Source organism: Lissotriton helveticus, assembly GCF_964261635.1.
Source record: "Lissotriton helveticus chromosome 1_1 unlocalized genomic scaffold, aLisHel1.1 SUPER_1_unloc_12, whole genome shotgun sequence".
In the NCBI taxonomy this organism is placed as follows: domain Eukaryota; kingdom Metazoa; phylum Chordata; class Amphibia; order Caudata; family Salamandridae; genus Lissotriton; species Lissotriton helveticus.
The window spans coordinates 3,292,306-3,310,224 of record NW_027611651.1 but is presented as its reverse complement, the minus strand read 5'-3'; positions in this window follow the sequence as shown (position 1 = coordinate 3,310,224).

Below are 17,919 nucleotides of genomic sequence, written 5' to 3'. Positions count from 1 at the left end.
ATACACTATCTCCTGTCTGGAGGGCGGTGACACCCTCCTGTGACAGGAAACCCTTTGTCCAGGACCCCCTTGACTGAGTTTCGGTCAGCTCCAGGGGTCCAGACATTTGTCTGTGGCAGAGGCATCCATTTTGTGGATCTTAAGGCCTTGGGAGAAATCAACCGCATTAAAGTGAAGTAACATGTCTTACCCCTCTAGAGGGGTGGAATGCCATCCCCGTCGCCAGAACTGGCGAGGGGATGGTATTCCAAAGCGTATGACACCTTACACGACATGTTTTGATAAAGCCAAACCAAAGTTGCTAAATAACCGCGAGGATTATAAGGCACTTAATAGTATATGGTATGGCATTATCCTGAAACAGCTTAGGGATTTGTTCCCGACGGCTGCAGACAGGCTCAGCTCATGCTAGAGCTCCATCTCACATAAAACCATGCACCCAGCCTCCAGGATTGGTGAGGCCTGACTATAGGAGTGGCTCACAGGTTTACATGTGTCCAGATATAGGTTTAGACATAGGTATACTATATCTAAGCAAGGGGTGTGTACACCACCTTACCCCAGCTGAGTGATCAGCCAGTTGTGTCAATTTAAGAACCAGCCAGGGGTGGCAAAAGATATGCTGCAGCCCCTGGTAGGCCTTAGTGGCTCCTGTGCCCTGTGCACCTATAGTGCATTCTACAGGGGCTGACAAGGAGTCCATTTCCAATTGGTATGTACTGTGAGAAGTTGGCCTGGTAGGGGATGTTTCCAATTCTGGAACCACCTACTACCTGACCAAACAATCCCCTTATGGTGTCTGGTTGTAAGTCAACCTTATTAGACAAGCTATCCTAGGGGTAGCATGGACTAAGCAGCCTAAAGGCTTAACTTAAGAGGTCGTGTTAAGCGAGCTGTTTTACCACATACAATCCTGTAATACCAAATGAAAGGACACCACACAAGTATATATTATAAAAATATATGTGTTTATTACTAAAAACAATCCCCAGTATTCTTTATGAATAAAGGGGCACAAGCGTTAAATCAAAAGCACTGTTTAAACATACAAAGTTGCACAATTATGGATGAGGGCAGGGGGCCACTCAAACCATATACTAAACAAGTGGTATAAGAGAGGCCACTCGAACAGTGGTTAGGCCTAGGGCCTAGGGAATCGCTGGGAGCAGTCAGGACAAGCAATGCTGAAGTCGGGAATGGCCCTCGGGATTCGGGAGATGTGCGGAAAGCGCACGCATGCACCAATGTTAACCAATGGTGCGTAAAAGTCAAATAGTTAAAGTTTAAGGACACTTCCGCTGAACCTAGAGGAACAAAACTTAACACACAGACCCTAGAGGTGTGCACCAGTGTGGGAACACCGGCGGAGCAAAGTTACCTCACCCACAGGAAGTGGGTGCACAGGGTCGAAGTGGCGTCGGGTTTTGACACGCAGGCTCTTGGTGCTTGAAGCTGAAAGGGCTGCAGGCAGGGTGAAGACGAAGTGTCCGGTGGAGTCCAAGGGTGGACTCAAGTTGTAGAGTACCTGAAAGCAGAGGGGACAGAGTCTGGGTCACTCAGCAGTGACCAGGGTGGAACCAGGACGGAACCAGGCAATGTCGGGCGCAATCAGGTGGTCGTCGAGGCGCTTCTCTTCGCTGTCACGTGGGCTCTGGGGCATCTGCGACGTCCAGGAGCAGGTCACGATCTGTCCCACGCAGGCTCTCACCGTCGGTGCAGTCGGCTTCCGGTTTGGAGCAAACAAGCCTTGGTAAGAGCAATCCACGCGGGATTGGAAGATGGCGCCTTACTCGGACCAGGAAGGTCAGAGTCGGGGCTCCCTTTCAGGGGAGCTGGTGTGGATCTGGAGCAACCAGAATCACGAGTCTTCTTTTGTAGTTCGTCGGCACAGGGACCACAAGCCAGCTGGCAAGTGACCGGGCCAACGCGTTGAGCCAAATCGTGCCAAAGGGCCCCACGCAGCACTCGTCGAGTGTGGAGGGCTGAACTTCGGCTCAGGAGTAGCTCAGGGTGGGGGCTTCTCAAACCCCGGTGTACAGCTTCGAGGGTCACTCGTGGGCTGCACGGTCAGCGTCTCGTGGTCACTTCAAGATGGCGTGCCCCACGCTTCCGGTCGCCTCCACGGGTCTCAGCTTTGCAGGGACTGTGGATCGGGCTGTTAGAAGCTGGGCAGGCTTGATCTCGTCGATCTCAGTCGCTCGAGTTCCGGCGGGAACTGCAACTAAGTAGACGTCGAGGGCTGGATGGTGCCTGCTGCTGCAGGGTGGTCACTCCTTGACCACAAGGGAGATTCTTCGGGCTTCCACGTTGAGATGGAGGGCGAAGGGTCCAGAATATCGTTTCAAATGTTTCTTCCAGGAAATCTGATGTGCATTGGCACTGCTCCCACTCTTATTCGAATCTGGTGGGCGTGATTACCTGCTAGGTCCCCTCCTATGGGTGGGACCCAGGAAGTGGGTGGATACACCCCCTTCCTTTGATCCAGGCCGCCCTGGCACGAGGGCTGGAGTGCCCCAGAACCGGTTTGGCCGGATTATGCAAGGGGCAGCCTTGTGCGCCCCAGGCAGTGTCTGGTTTCTTTCAAACCTCCCTGCTACAATACACTATCTCCTGTCTGGAGGGCGGTGACACCCTCCTGTGACAGGAAACCCTTTGTCCAGGACCCCCTTGACTGGGTTTCGGTCAGCTCCAGGGGTCCAGACATTTGTCTGTGGCAGAGGCATCCATTTTGTGGATCTTAAGGCCTTTGGAGAAATCAACCGCATTAAAGTGAAGTAACATGTCTTACCCCTCTAGAGGGGTGGAATGCCATCCCCGTCGCCAGAACTGGCGAGGGGATGGTATTCCAAAGCGTATGACACCTTACACGACATGTTTTGATAAAGCCAAACCAGAGTTGCTAAATAACCGCGAGGATTATAAGGCACTTAATAGTATATGGTATGGCATTATCCTGAAACAGCTTAGGGATTTGTTCCCGACGGCTGCAGACAGGCTCAGCTCATGCTAGAGCTCCATCTCACATAAAAACCATGCACCCAGCCTCCAGGATTGGTGAGGCCTGTCTATAGGAGTGGCTCATAGGTTTACATGTGTCCAGATATAGGTTTAGACATAGGTATACTATATCTAAGCAAGGGGTGTGTACACCACCTTACCCCAGCTGAGTGATCAGCCAGTTGTGTCAATTTAAGAACCAGCCAGGGGTGGCAAAAGATATGCTGCAGCCCCTGGTAGGCCTTAGTGGCTCCTGTGCCCTGTGCCCCTATAGTGCATTCTACAGGGGCTGACAAGGAGTCCATTTCCAATTGGTATGTACCTAGGGTACATGGAATCCATTTTACAGAGAGAGCAGATGGCCTGGGGCCCTGATTAGCAGGGAACCAGGTCAACTAAGTCAAAAAACCAGCTAAACACAGGCAAAAAATCTGGGGTAACCATAGTCAGGTAGCCACCTTCCTACATGTACCTAGGGTACATGGAATCCATTTTACAGAGAGAGCAGATGGCCTGGGGCCCTGATTAGCAGGGAACCAGGTCAACTAAGTCAAAAAACCAGCTAAACACAGGCAAAAAATCTGGGGTAACCATAGTCAGGTAGCCACCTTCCTACATAACCCCCCCCCCCAAACGAAAGGAGATAAGGCTATCCTTGGCCAGGTAAGCCTATATTGCCTGAGTGGCCATATAAGGAAGTACCTGCACTAGCATGGGTACCCCCTGTCTCATGGTCCACTAAGCAGTCCCTCACCCTTTGGGTATTAGAGGGCCTCCACCATAGGGAATCACTACCTTGGGTGTGTTTATGCAAAGTTAAAGGCTGGTTTGGATATGGAGTATTGAAGTTAGGCTCTACTAAGTTAGGGCTTGGCTTCCTCCAATTATCTTCCACCAGGTGTGCCTTTCTTTCTTTAACTGAGTTGCACTGTGCTCTCAGGGTCAGCCTCTGGCTACCTAAAGCTGGAGGCTGGGTCCCTCTGTTTGGCTTGCTGGAGGGACAGTTCAGGTTTGGGCCCCTTGGGTCCCAGGTTTGGCTGTGCCCAACAGAATCCATCTGTGGGAGGTCCCTAACTACTTTTAAGGGGGCTCCCTCAGGAGTTTTTAAAGTTTTCACCTTACTAGGGCTACTAGTTTTGGTGCACCTAATCTTTTGATGGGGGTGCTTTATTTGACAGGGGGCCCTCTGGGTCTCACTGTCCTTCTTGTCCTCTGCAGCCCTGGGCTGGCTAAGGCAAGGTAGAGAGGGGCAGGTTACCTGCTCCAGACTGGGTCCCACCTGAGAAGGGTCCACTGACATCAGAGGTTCTGTCAGGCTAGGCCCAACCACCTCTGGGGCAGCTCCTTCATCAGGGGTAAGATCAGTTCCCTGAGGAGGCTGATCCTGTCCTAAAGTCTGGTGAGGGGGAGATTTCTCTTCCTCCTCCATGCTCTCAGTTTGTGTGGAGTTATCCATCATTTCAGGTTTCACAACACACATGTCAGTTTGAGTTTGGGCTGTGGCCATCACAGCCCCACCAACCTTTTCAGGAGGAGACTCAGTTTGGGTTTCTGCTGTTATCATAACAGCTTTGCTATTCTGTTCAGGAAGAGCTTTTACTAAAGATGGGGCAGAGAGTTTCTCAGCCCTACCAACCCTTTCAGGAAGGACATCTTGGATTGGGGCTGTAGCCAGTACAGCCTCACTAACCTTTCCATGGGAATTCACCATTCTAGAATGGGTTTCCTGTTCAACCTCAGCCCAGGCTGAGATTTCTAAATCATTACCCAGTAGACAGTCCACAGGCAAGTTTGGTGACACTGCCACTCTCTTTGGGCCAGTGACACCTCCCCAGCTGAGACTTACTACTGCCATGGGATGATTTGTTTGGATGCCATCAATGTTTATTACCTGGTATGTGGCACCAGGTAAAAGTTGCTTAGAGGGGACTATGCCATCAGCCACCATGGTGATGCTAGCCCCTGTGTCTCTATACGCTTCAACTCTTAAACCATTGATGATGGGTTCTTGTCTATACTTGCTCAAAGTATTTGGGCAAGCAGAGAAGTTGGCAAACCCCATGCCAGCCTCATAAACAAGATTAGTGGGTGATGGGGACCTGGATAGGCCAGGGTCCACTTGATTTCCAAAAGTAAACCCACCCAGATTCCTGGGTGTGCTTCCACTTCCTGGGGGATTACTGCTGACAGTAACAGGAGGTGTTGAAGCTGGCTTTGGAGGTATATTTTCTTTATTGTTATTCCTGGGACAACAGCTGTCTGTTTTGTAATGCCCCACCTGTTTACAGGGATAACAATAGGGCTTTTTCTCAGTTGAAGAAGTGTCTTGGGACCCACCCCCATCCTTGGAGTTTTGGGGCCCTGGGGAAGTCTTTTCTTTACTTTTATCCCTACCCTTATCTTGAGGCTTGGTAGACTCCTTCTTCTGGTTACTGTCCTGATTCTTAGGCCTAATCCTGGTTCTGACCCATTTGTCTGCCTTCTTTCCCAATTCTTGGGGAGAGGTCAGATCAGAGTCTACCAGGTGCTGGTGTAAGAGCTGGTTCTGACAATTACTTAGGATCTGCTCCCTCATAATCAAATTATACAATCCTGTAAAGTCATGTACTTTGCTGCCATGTAGCCAACCCTCCAGAGCCTTAGTAGCACAATCTACAAAATCAGTCCAGTCCTGAGTCTGTGTCTTCTGGGTATCTCTGAACTTCAACCTGTACTGTTCAGTGGTTAAGCCAAACCCATCTATCAGAACACTCTTCAGGACTTTGTAATTGTTTGCATCCTCATGTCTAACAGTGAGGAGCTTGTCTCTCCCTTTCTCTGAAAAGGAGTACCATAAGATTGCTGCCCACTGTTCCTCAGGAACCTGCTGTACCATGCAGGCTCTCTCAAGAGCAGTCATCCATTTGTGGATGTCATCCCCTTCCTTGTAGGGGGGCACAATCTTTGTCAGGTTTCTACTATCATAGGACCTGGGTTTCTCTTTAGGAATATTGCTGCCACCAGTGGCACCTAAGCCACACAATTTTTGCTCTCTTGCCAAGGCAAGTCTAGCTTGAGCCAAGGCTACCTCCTCCCTCTCTATCTGGAGTTTGACAGCCCTCATTCTGGCCCTATGTTCTAGCTTTTGAGAAGCACCCATGCTTCTCTGTGATTCTCTGGAGGCACTAGAAATATGAGAGTCCCCTGAGGGGGATCTCACTCTTCTGTTGCCTGGGAGAATAACATGTTGGGTTCTGGGGAGGTGCTGGCCCTCTCCATTCCCCAGTAGGTCCAAGTTGGCCTGGCTAAGCCTACCAACTGGAACCTGGCTACCCTGATCCTGTACTTCTAAGTCCTCAACCTCTGAGTCCTCATCCAAGTCATCATCATCCTCCTCTTCAGGGGGATCAACTGCAGGGGGGTTCCCTCCAGTTCCTGTATCTAGGGAAGCTGCTTTTGCCTTCTCTAAGTCATCCTGTTCTAGGATTTCTACCAGGATTAGGCAGGTGGGGCTTCTGCCCCTTTTTAACCCTCTTGCTTTGCACAAGGCAATCAAGTCTCTGCGGGTTAGTTTGTCATATCCAAAAGTTGCCTGGGTAGGGTCAACTGTCACAGGACTAGACCCTGAGGCCTTTCCTGTGTCAGACATGGTTACTAGTGAGGTGTAAGTGGTGCACTTACCTACACTAAGTGTTTTCCTACTGGACCTTGCTAGTGAGTTGTAGTCAGGGGTGTGCTACTCCCTTCAACCTACAACTACTAAGTTCAGTAGAACTTAATATGCTAAGCTTTTGATTTTATATGTACCTAGAGGTACTTGATGTGATCTTTCAATTTGATATAAAGATTGCAATGGTAAAACAACAGCAAGCTCAAATCCGCACCGCTGCTCACCAATGTGAGAAGTTGGCCTGGTAGGGGATGTTTCCAATTCTGGAACCACCTACTACCTGACCAAACAATCCCCTTATGGTGTCTGGTTGTAAGTCAACCTTATTAGACAAGCTATCCTAGGGGTAGCATGGACTAAGCAGCCTAAAGGCTTAACTTAAGAGGTCGTGTTAAGCGAGCTGTTTTACCAAATACAATCCTGTAATACCAAATGAAAGGACACCACACAAGTATATATTATAAAAATATATGTGTTTATTACTAAAAACAATCCCCAGTATTCTTTATGAATAAAGGGGCACAAGCGTTAAATCAAAAAGCACTGTTTAAACATACAAGTTGCACAATTATGGATGAGGGCGGGTGGCCACTCAAACCATATACTAAACAAGTGGTATAAGAGATGCCACTCGAGCAGTGGTTAGGCCTAGGGCCTAGGGAATCGCTGGGAGCAGCCAGGACAAGCAATGCTGAAGTCGGGAATGGCCCTCGGGATTCGGGAGATGTGCGGAAAGCGCACGCATGCACCAATGTTAACCAATGGTGCGTAAAAGTCAAAGAGTTAAAGTTTAAGGACACTTCCGCTGAACCTAGAGGAACAAAACTTAACACACAGACCCTAGAGGTGTGCACCAGTGTGGGAACACCGGCGGAGCAAAGTTACCTCACCCACAGGAAGTGGGTGCACAGGGTCGAAGTGGCGTCGGGTTTTGACACGCAGGCTCTTGGTGCTTGGAGCTGAAAGGGCTGCAGGCAGGGTGAAGACGAAGTGTCCGGTGGAGTCCAAGGGTGGACTCAAGTTGTAGAGTACCTGAAAGCAGAGGGGACAGAGTCTGGGTCACTCAGCAGTGACCAGGGTGGAACCAGGACGGAACCAGGCAATGTCGGGCGCAATCAGGTGGTCGTCGAGGAGCTTCTCTCCGCTGTCACGTGGGCTCTGGGGCATCTGCGACGTCCAGGAGCAGGTCACGATCTGTCCCACGCAGGCTCTCACCATCGGTGCAGTCAGCTTCAAGTTTGGAGCAAACAAGCCTTGGTAAGAGCAATCCACGCAGGATCGGAAGATTGCTTCTCACTCGGACCAGGAAGGTCAGAGTCGGGGCTCCTTTTCAGGGGAGCTGGTGTGGATCTGGAGCAACCAGATTCACGAGTCGTCTTAGGTAGTTCGTCGGCACAGGGACCACAAGCCAGCTGGCAAGTGACCGGGCCAACGCGTTGAGCCAAATCGTGCCAAAGGGCCCCACGCAGCACTCGTCGAGTGTGGAGGGCTGAACTTCGGCTCAGGAGTAGCTCAAGGTGGGGGCTTCTCAAACCCCGGTGTACAGCTTCGATGGTCACTTGTGGGCTGCACGGTCAGCGTCTCGTGGTCATTTCAAGATGGCGTGCCCCACGCTTCCGGTCGCCTCCACGGGTCTCAGCTTTGCAGGGACTGTGGATCGGGCTGTTAGAAGCTGGGCAGGCTTGATCTCGTTGATCTCAGTCGCTCGAGTTCTGGCGGGAACTGCAACTAAGTAGACGTCGAGGGCTGGATGGTGCCTGCTGCTGCAGGGTGGTCACTCCTTGACCACAAGGGAGATTCTTCGGGCTTCCACGTTGAGATGGAGGGCGAAGGGTCCAGAATATCGTTTCAAATGTTTCTTCCAGGAAATCTGATGTGCATTGGCACTGCTCCCACTCTTATTCGAATCTGGTGGGCGTGATTACCTGCTAGGTCCCCTCCTATGGGTGGGAACCAGGAAGTGGGTGGATACACCCCCTTCCTTTGATCCAGGCCGCCCTGGCACGAGGGCTGGAGTGCCCCAGAACCGGTTTGGCCGGATTATGCAAGGGGCAGCCTTGTGCGCCCCAGGCAGTGTCTGGTTTCTTTCAAACCTCCCTGCTACAATACACTATCTCCTGTCTGGAGGGCGGTGACACCCTCCTGTGACAGGAAACCCTTTGTCCAGGACCCCCTTGACTGAGTTTCGGTCAGCTCCAGGGGTCCAGACATTTGTCTGTGGCAGAGGCATCCATTTTGTGGATCTTAAGGCCTTGGGAGAAATCAACCGCATTAAAGTGAAGTAACATGTCTTACCCCTCTAGAGGGGTGGAATGCCATCCCCGTCGCCAGAACTGGCGAGGGGATGGTATTCCAAAGCGTATGACACCTTACACGACATGTTTTGATAAAGCCAAACCAAAGTTGCTAAATAACCGCGAGGATTATAAGGCACTGTGAGAAGTTGGCCTGGTAGGGGATGTTTCCAATTCTGGAACCACCTACTACCTGACCAAACAATCCCCTTATGGTGTCTGGTTGTAAGTCAACCTTATTAGACAAGCTATCCTAGTGGTAGCATGGACTAAGCAGCCTAAAGGCTTAACTTAAGAGGTCGTGTTAAGCGAGCTGTTTTACCACATACAATCCTGTAATACCAAATGAAAGGACACCACACAAGTATATATTATAAAAATATATGTGTTTATTACTAAAAACAATCCCCAGTATTCTTTATGAATAAAGGGGCACAAGCGTTAAATCAAAAGCACTGTTTAAACATACAAAGTTGCACAATTATGGATGAGGGCAGGGGGCCACTCAAACCATATACTAAACAAGTGGTATAAGAGAGGCCACTCGAACAGTGGTTAGGCCTAGGGCCTAGGGAATCGCTGGGAGCAGTCAGGACAAGCAATGCTGAAGTCGGGAATGGCCCTCGGGATTCGGGAGATGTGCGGAAAGCGCACGCATGCACCAATGTTAACCAATGGTGCGTAAAAGTCAAATAGTTAAAGTTTAAGGACACTTCCGCTGAACCTAGAGGAACAAAACTTAACACACAGACCCTAGAGGTGTGCACCAGTGTGGGAACACCGGCGGAGCAAAGTTACCTCACCCACAGGAAGTGGGTGCACAGGGTCGAAGTGGCGTCGGGTTTTGACACGCAGGCTCTTGGTGCTTGAAGCTGAAAGGGCTGCAGGCAGGGTGAAGACGAAGTGTCCGGTGGAGTCCAAGGGTGGACTCAAGTTGTAGAGTACCTGAAAGCAGAGGGGACAGAGTCTGGGTCACTCAGCAGTGACCAGGGTGGAACCAGGACGGAACCAGGCAATGTCGGGCGCAATCAGGTGGTCGTCGAGGCGCTTCTCTTCGCTGTCACGTGGGCTCTGGGGCATCTGCGACGTCCAGGAGCAGGTCACGATCTGTCCCACGCAGGCTCTCACCGTCGGTGCAGTCGGCTTCCGGTTTGGAGCAAACAAGCCTTGGTAAGAGCAATCCACGCGGGATTGGAAGATGGCGTCTCACTCGGACCAGGAAGGTCAGAGTCGGGGCTCCCTTTCAGGGGAGCTGGTGTGGATCTGGAGCAACCAGAATCACGAGTCTTCTTTTGTAGTTCGTCGGCACAGGGACCACAAGCCAGCTGGCAAGTGACCGGGCCAACGCGTTGAGCCAAATCGTGCCAAAGGGCCCCACGCAGCACTCGTCGAGTGTGGAGGGCTGAACTTCGGCTCAGGAGTAGCTCAGGGTGGGGGCTTCTCAAACCCCGGTGTACAGCTTCGAGGGTCACTCGTGGGCTGCACGGTCAGCGTCTCGTGGTCACTTCAAGATGGCGTGCCCCACGCTTCCGGTCGCCTCCACGGGTCTCAGCTTTGCATGGACTGTGGATCGGGCTGTTAGAAGCTGGGCAGGCTTGATCTCGTCGATCTCAGTCGCTCGAGTTCCGGCGGGAACTGCAACTAAGTAGACGTCGAGGGCTGGATGGTGCCTGCTGCTGCAGGGTGGTCACTCCTTGACCACAAGGGAGATTCTTCGGGCTTCCACGTTGAGATGGAGGGCGAAGGGTCCAGAATATCGTTTCAAATGTTTCTTCCAGGAAATCTGATGTGCATTGGCACTGCTCCCACTCTTATTCGAATCTGGTGGGCGTGATTACCTGCTAGGTCCCCTCCTATGGGTGGGACCCAGGAAGTGGGTGGATACACCCCCTTCCTTTGATCCAGGCCGCCCTGGCACGAGGGCTGGAGTGCCCCAGAACCGGTTTGGCCGGATTATGCAAGGGGCAGCCTTGTGCGCCCCAGGCAGTGTCTGGTTTCTTTCAAACCTCCTTGCTACAATACACTATCTCCTGTCTGGAGGGCGGTGACACCCTCCTGTGACAGGAAACCCTTTGTCCAGGACCCCCTTGACTGGGTTTCGGTCAGCTCCAGGGGTCCAGACATTTGTCTGTGGCAGAGGCATCCATTTTGTGGATCTTAAGGCCTTTGGAGAAATCAACCGCATTAAAGTGAAGTAACATGTCTTACCCCTCTAGAGGGGTGGAATGCCATCCCCGTCGCCAGAACTGGCGAGGGGATGGTATTCCAAAGCGTATGACACCTTACACGACATGTTTTGATAAAGCCAAACCAGAGTTGCTAAATAACCGCGAGGATTATAAGGCACTTAATAGTATATGGTATGGCATTATCCTGAAACAGCTTAGGGATTTGTTCCCGACGGCTGCAGACAGGCTCAGCTCATGCTAGAGCTCCATCTCACATAAAAACCATGCACCCAGCCTCCAGGATTGGTGAGGCCTGTCTATAGGAGTGGCTCACAGGTTTACATGTGTCCAGATATAGGTTTAGACATAGGTATACTATATCTAAGCAAGGGGTGTGTACACCACCTTACCCCAGCTGAGTGATCAGCCAGTTGTGTCAATTTAAGAACCAGCCAGGGGTGGCAAAAGATATGCTGCAGCCCCTGGTAGGCCTTAGTGGCTCCTGTGCCCTGTGCACCTATAGTGCATTCTACAGGGGCTGACAAGGAGTCCATTTCCAATTGGTATGTACCTAGGGTACATGGAATCCATTTTACAGAGAGAGCAGATGGCCTGGGGCCCTGATTAGCAGGGAACCAGGTCAACTAAGTCAAAAAACCAGCTAAACACAGGCAAAAAATCTGGGGTAACCATAGTCAGGTAGCCACCTTCCTACATAACCCCCCCCCAAACGAAAGGAGATAAGGCTATCCTTGGCCAGGTAAGCCTATATTGCCTGAGTGGCCATATAAGGAAGTACCTGCACTAGCATGGGTACCCCCTGTCTCATGGTCCACTAAGCAGTCCCTCACCCTTTGGGTATTAGAGGGTCTCCACCATAGGGAATCACTACCTTGGGTGTGTTTATGCAAAGTTAAAGGCTGGTTTGGATATGGAGTATTGAAGTGAGGCTCTACTAATTTAGGGCTTAGCTTCCTCCAATTATCTTCCACCATGTGTGCCTTTCTTTCTTTAACTGAGTTGCACTGTGCTCTCAGGGTCAACCTCTGGCTACCTAAAGCTGGAGGCTGGGTCCCTCTGTTTGGCTTGCTGGAGGGACAGTTCAGGTTTGGGCCCTTTGGGTCCCAGGTTTGGCTGTGCCCAACAGAATCCATCTGGGGGAGGTCCCTAACTGTTTTTAAGGGGGCTCCCTCAGGAGTTTTTAAAGTTTTCACCTTACTAGGGCTACTAGTTTTGGTGCACCTAATCTTTTGATGGGGGTGCTTTATTTGACAGGGGGCCCTCTGGGTCTCACTGTCCTTCTTGTCCTCTGCAGCCCTGGGCTGGCTAAGGCAAGGGAGAGAGGGGCAGGTTACCTGCTCCAGACTGGGTCCCACCTGAGAAGGGTCCAGTGACATCAGAGGTTCTGTCAGGCTACGCCCAACCACCTCTGGGGCAGTTCCTTCATCAGGGGTAAGATCAGTTCCCTGAGGAGGCTGATCCTGTCCTAAAGTCTGGTGAGGGGGAGATTTCTCTTCCTCCTCCATGCTCTCAGTTTGTGTGGAGTTATCCATCATTTCAGGTTTCACAACACACGTGTCAGTTTGAGTTTGGGCTGTGGCCATCACAGCCCCACCAACCTTTTCAGGAGGAGACTCAGTTTGGGTTTCTGCTGTTATCATAACAGCTTTGCTATTCTGTTCAGGAAGAGCTTTTGCTAAAGATGGGGCAGGGAGTATCTCCGCCCTACCAACCTTTTCAGGAAGGACATCTTGAATTGGGGCTGTAGCCATTACAGCCCCACTAACCTTTCCATTGGAATTTACCATTCTAGAATGGATTTCCTGTTCAACCCCAGCCCAGGCTGAGATTTCTAAATCATTACCCAGTAGACAGTCTACAGGCAAGTTTGGGGACACTGCCACTCTCTTTGGGCCAATGACACCTCCCCAGCTGAGACTTACTACTGCCATGGGATGATTTGTTTGGATTCCATCAATGTTTGTAACCTGGTATGTGGCACCAGGTAAAAGTTGCTTAGAGGGGACTATGCCATCAGCCACCATGGTGATGCTAGCCCCTGTGTCTCTAAAAGCCTCAACTTTCAAACCATTGATGATGGGTTCTTGTCTATACTTGCTCAAAGTATTTGGGCAAGCAGAGAAGTTGGCAAACCCCATGCCAACCTCATAAACAAGATCATTGGGTGATGGGGACCTGGATAGGCCAGGGTCCACCTGATTTCCAAAAGTAAACCCACCCAGATTCCTGGGTGTGCTTCCACTTCCTGGGGGATTACTGCTGACAGTAACAGGAGGTGTTGAAGCTGGCTTTGGAGGTATATTTTCTTTATTGTTATTCTTGGGACAACAGCTGTCTGTTTTGTAATGCCCCACCTGTTTACAGGCATAACAATAAGGCTTTTTCTCAGTTGAAGAAGTGTCTTGGGACCCACCCCCATCCTTGGAGTTTTGGGGCCCTGGGGAAGTCTTTTCTTTACTTTTATCCCCACCCTTATCTTGAGGCTTGGTAGACTCCTTCTTCTGGTTACTGTCCTGATTCTTAGGCCTAATCCTGGTTCTGACCCATTTGTCTGCCTTCTTTCCCAATTCTTGGGGAGAGGTCAGATCAGAGTCTACCAGGTGCTGGTGTAAGAGCTGGTTCTGACAATTACTTAGGATCTGCTCCCTCATAATCAAATTATACAACCCTGTAAAGTCATGTACTTTGCTGCCATGTAGCCAACCCTCCAGAGCCTTAGTAGCACAATCTACAAAATCAGTCCAGTCCTGAGTCTGTGTCTTCTGGGTGTCTCTGAACTTGAACCTGTACTGTTCAGTGGTTAAGCCAAACCCATCTATCAGAACACTCTTCAGGACTTTGTAATTGTTTGCATCCTCATGTCTGACAGTGAGGAGCTTGTCCCTCCCTTTCTCTGAAAAGGAGTACCATAAGATTGCTGCCCACTGTTCCTCAGGAACCTGCTGTACCATGCAGGCTCTCTCAAGAGCAGTCATCCATTTGTGGATGTCATCCCCTTCTTTGAAGGGGGGCACAATCTTTGTCAGGTTTCTACTATCATAGGACCTGGGTTTCTCTTTAGGAATATTGCTGCCACCAGTGGCACCTAAGCCACACAATTTTTGCTCTCTTGCCAAGGCAAGTCTAGCTTGAGCCAAGGCTACCTCCTCCCTCTCTATCTGGAGTTTGACAGCCCTCATTCTGGCCCTATGTTCTAGCTTTTGAGAAGCACCCATGCTTCTCTGTGATTCTCTGGAGGCACTAGAAATATGAGAGTCCCCTGAGGGGGATCTCACTCTTCTGTTGCCTGGGAGAATAACATGTTGGGTTCTGGGGAGGTGCTGGCCCTCTCCATTCCCCAGTAGGTCCAAGTTGGCCTGGCTAAGCCTACCAACTGGAACCTGGCTACCCTGATCCTGTACTTCTAAGTCCTCAACCTCTGAGTCCTCATCCAAGTCATCATCATCCTCCTCTTCAGGGGGATCAACTGCAGGGGGGTTCCCTCCAGTTCCTGTATCTAGGGAAGCTGCCTTTGCCCTCTCTAAGTCATCCTGTTCTAGGAGTCCTATCAGGATTAGGCAGGTGGGGCTTCTGCCCCTTTTTAACCCTCTTGCTTTGCACAAGACAATCAAGTCTCTGCGGGTTAGTTTGTCATATCCAGAAGTTGCCTGGGTAGGGTCAACTGTCACAGGACTAGACCCTGAGGCCTTTCCTGTGTCGGACATGGTTACTAGTGAGGTGTAAGTGGTGCACTTACCTACACTAAGTGTTTTCCTACTGGACCTTGCTAGTGAGTTGTAGTCAGGGGTGTGCTACTCCCTTCAACCTACAACTACTAAGTTCAGTAGAACTTAATATGCTAAGCTTTTGATTTTATATGTACCTAGAGGTACTTGATGTGATCTTTCAATTTGATATAAAGATTGCAATGGTAAAACAACAGCAAGCTCAAATCCGCACCGCTGCTCACCAATGTGAGAAGTTGGCCTGGTAGGGGATGTTTCCAATTCTGGAACCACCTACTACCTGACCAAACAATCCCCTTATGGTGTCTGGTTGTAAGTCAACCTTATTAGACAAGCTATCCTAGTGGTAGCATGGACTAAGCAGCCTAAAGGCTTAACTTAAGAGGTCGTGTTAAGCGAGCTGTTTTACCACATACAATCCTGTAATACCAAATGAAAGGACACCACACAAGTATATATTATAAAAATATATGTGTTTATTACTAAAAACAATCCCCAGTATTCTTTATGAATAAAGGGGCACAAGCGTTAAATCAAAAGCACTGTTTAAACATACAAAGTTGCACAATTATGGATGAGGGCAGGGGGCCACTCAAACCATATACTAAACAAGTGGTATAAGAGAGGCCACTCGAACAGTGGTTAGGCCTAGGGCCTAGGGAATCGCTGGGAGCAGTCAGGACAAGCAATGCTGAAGTCGGGAATGGCCCTCGGGATTCGGGAGATGTGCGGAAAGCGCACGCATGCACCAATGTTAACCAATGGTGCGTAAAAGTCAAATAGTTAAAGTTTAAGGACACTTCCGCTGAACCTAGAGGAACAAAACTTAACACACAGACCCTAGAGGTGTGCACCAGTGTGGGAACACCGGCGGAGCAAAGTTACCTCACCCACAGGAAGTGGGTGCACAGGGTCGAAGTGGCGTCGGGTTTTGACACGCAGGCTCTTGGTGCTTGAAGCTGAAAGGGCTGCAGGCAGGGTGAAGACGAAGTGTCCGGTGGAGTCCAAGGGTGGACTCAAGTTGTAGAGTACCTGAAAGCAGAGGGGACAGAGTCTGGGTCACTCAGCAGTGACCAGGGTGGAACCAGGACGGAACCAGGCAATGTCGGGCGCAATCAGGTGGTCGTCGAGGCGCTTCTCTTCGCTGTCACGTGGGCTCTGGGGCATCTGCGACGTCCAGGAGCAGGTCACGATCTGTCCCACGCAGGCTCTCACCGTCGGTGCAGTCGGCTTCCGGTTTGGAGCAAACAAGCCTTGGTAAGAGCAATCCACGCGGGATTGGAAGATGGCGTCTCACTCGGACCAGGAAGGTCAGAGTCGGGGCTCCCTTTCAGGGGAGCTGGTGTGGATCTGGAGCAACCAGAATCACGAGTCTTCTTTTGTAGTTCGTCGGCACAGGGACCACAAGCCAGCTGGCAAGTGACCGGGCCAACGCGTTGAGCCAAATCGTGCCAAAGGGCCCCACGCAGCACTCGTCGAGTGTGGAGGGCTGAACTTCGGCTCAGGAGTAGCTCAGGGTGGGGGCTTCTCAAACCCCGGTGTACAGCTTCGAGGGTCACTCGTGGGCTGCACGGTCAGCGTCTCGTGGTCACTTCAAGATGGCGTGCCCCACGCTTCCGGTCGCCTCCACGGGTCTCAGCTTTGCATGGACTGTGGATCGGGCTGTTAGAAGCTGGGCAGGCTTGATCTCGTCGATCTCAGTCGCTCGAGTTCCGGCGGGAACTGCAACTAAGTAGACGTCGAGGGCTGGATGGTGCCTGCTGCTGCAGGGTGGTCACTCCTTGACCACAAGGGAGATTCTTCGGGCTTCCACGTTGAGATGGAGGGCGAAGGGTCCAGAATATCGTTTCAAATGTTTCTTCCAGGAAATCTGATGTGCATTGGCACTGCTCCCACTCTTATTCGAATCTGGTGGGCGTGATTACCTGCTAGGTCCCCTCCTATGGGTGGGACCCAGGAAGTGGGTGGATACACCCCCTTCCTTTGATCCAGGCCGCCCTGGCACGAGGGCTGGAGTGCCCCAGAACCGGTTTGGCCGGATTATGCAAGGGGCAGCCTTGTGCGCCCCAGGCAGTGTCTGGTTTCTTTCAAACCTCCTTGCTACAATACACTATCTCCTGTCTGGAGGGCGGTGACACCCTCCTGTGACAGGAAACCCTTTGTCCAGGACCCCCTTGACTGGGTTTCGGTCAGCTCCAGGGGTCCAGACATTTGTCTGTGGCAGAGGCATCCATTTTGTGGATCTTAAGGCCTTTGGAGAAATCAACCGCATTAAAGTGAAGTAACATGTCTTACCCCTCTAGAGGGGTGGAATGCCATCCCCGTCGCCAGAACTGGCGAGGGGATGGTATTCCAAAGCGTATGACACCTTACACGACATGTTTTGATAAAGCCAAACCAGAGTTGCTAAATAACCGCGAGGATTATAAGGCACTTAATAGTATATGGTATGGCATTATCCTGAAACAGCTTAGGGATTTGTTCCCGACGGCTGCAGACAGGCTCAGCTCATGCTAGAGCTCCATCTCACATAAAAACCATGCACCCAGCCTCCAGGATTGGTGAGGCCTGTCTATAGGAGTGGCTCACAGGTTTACATGTGTCCAGATATAGGTTTAGACATAGGTATACTATATCTAAGCAAGGGGTGTGTACACCACCTTACCCCAGCTGAGTGATCAGCCAGTTGTGTCAATTTAAGAACCAGCCAGGGGTGGCAAAAGATATGCTGCAGCCCCTGGTAGGCCTTAGTGGCTCCTGTGCCCTGTGCACCTATAGTGCATTCTACAGGGGCTGACAAGGAGTCCATTTCCAATTGGTATGTACCTAGGGTACATGGAATCCATTTTACAGAGAGAGCAGATGGCCTGGGGCCCTGATTAGCAGGGAACCAGGTCAACTAAGTCAAAAAACCAGCTAAACACAGGCAAAAAATCTGGGGTAACCATAGTCAGGTAGCCACCTTCCTACAGGCACTTAATAGTATATGGTATGGCATTATCCTGAAACAGCTTAGGGATTTGTTCCCGACGGCTGCAGACAGGCTCAGCTCATGCTAGAGCTCC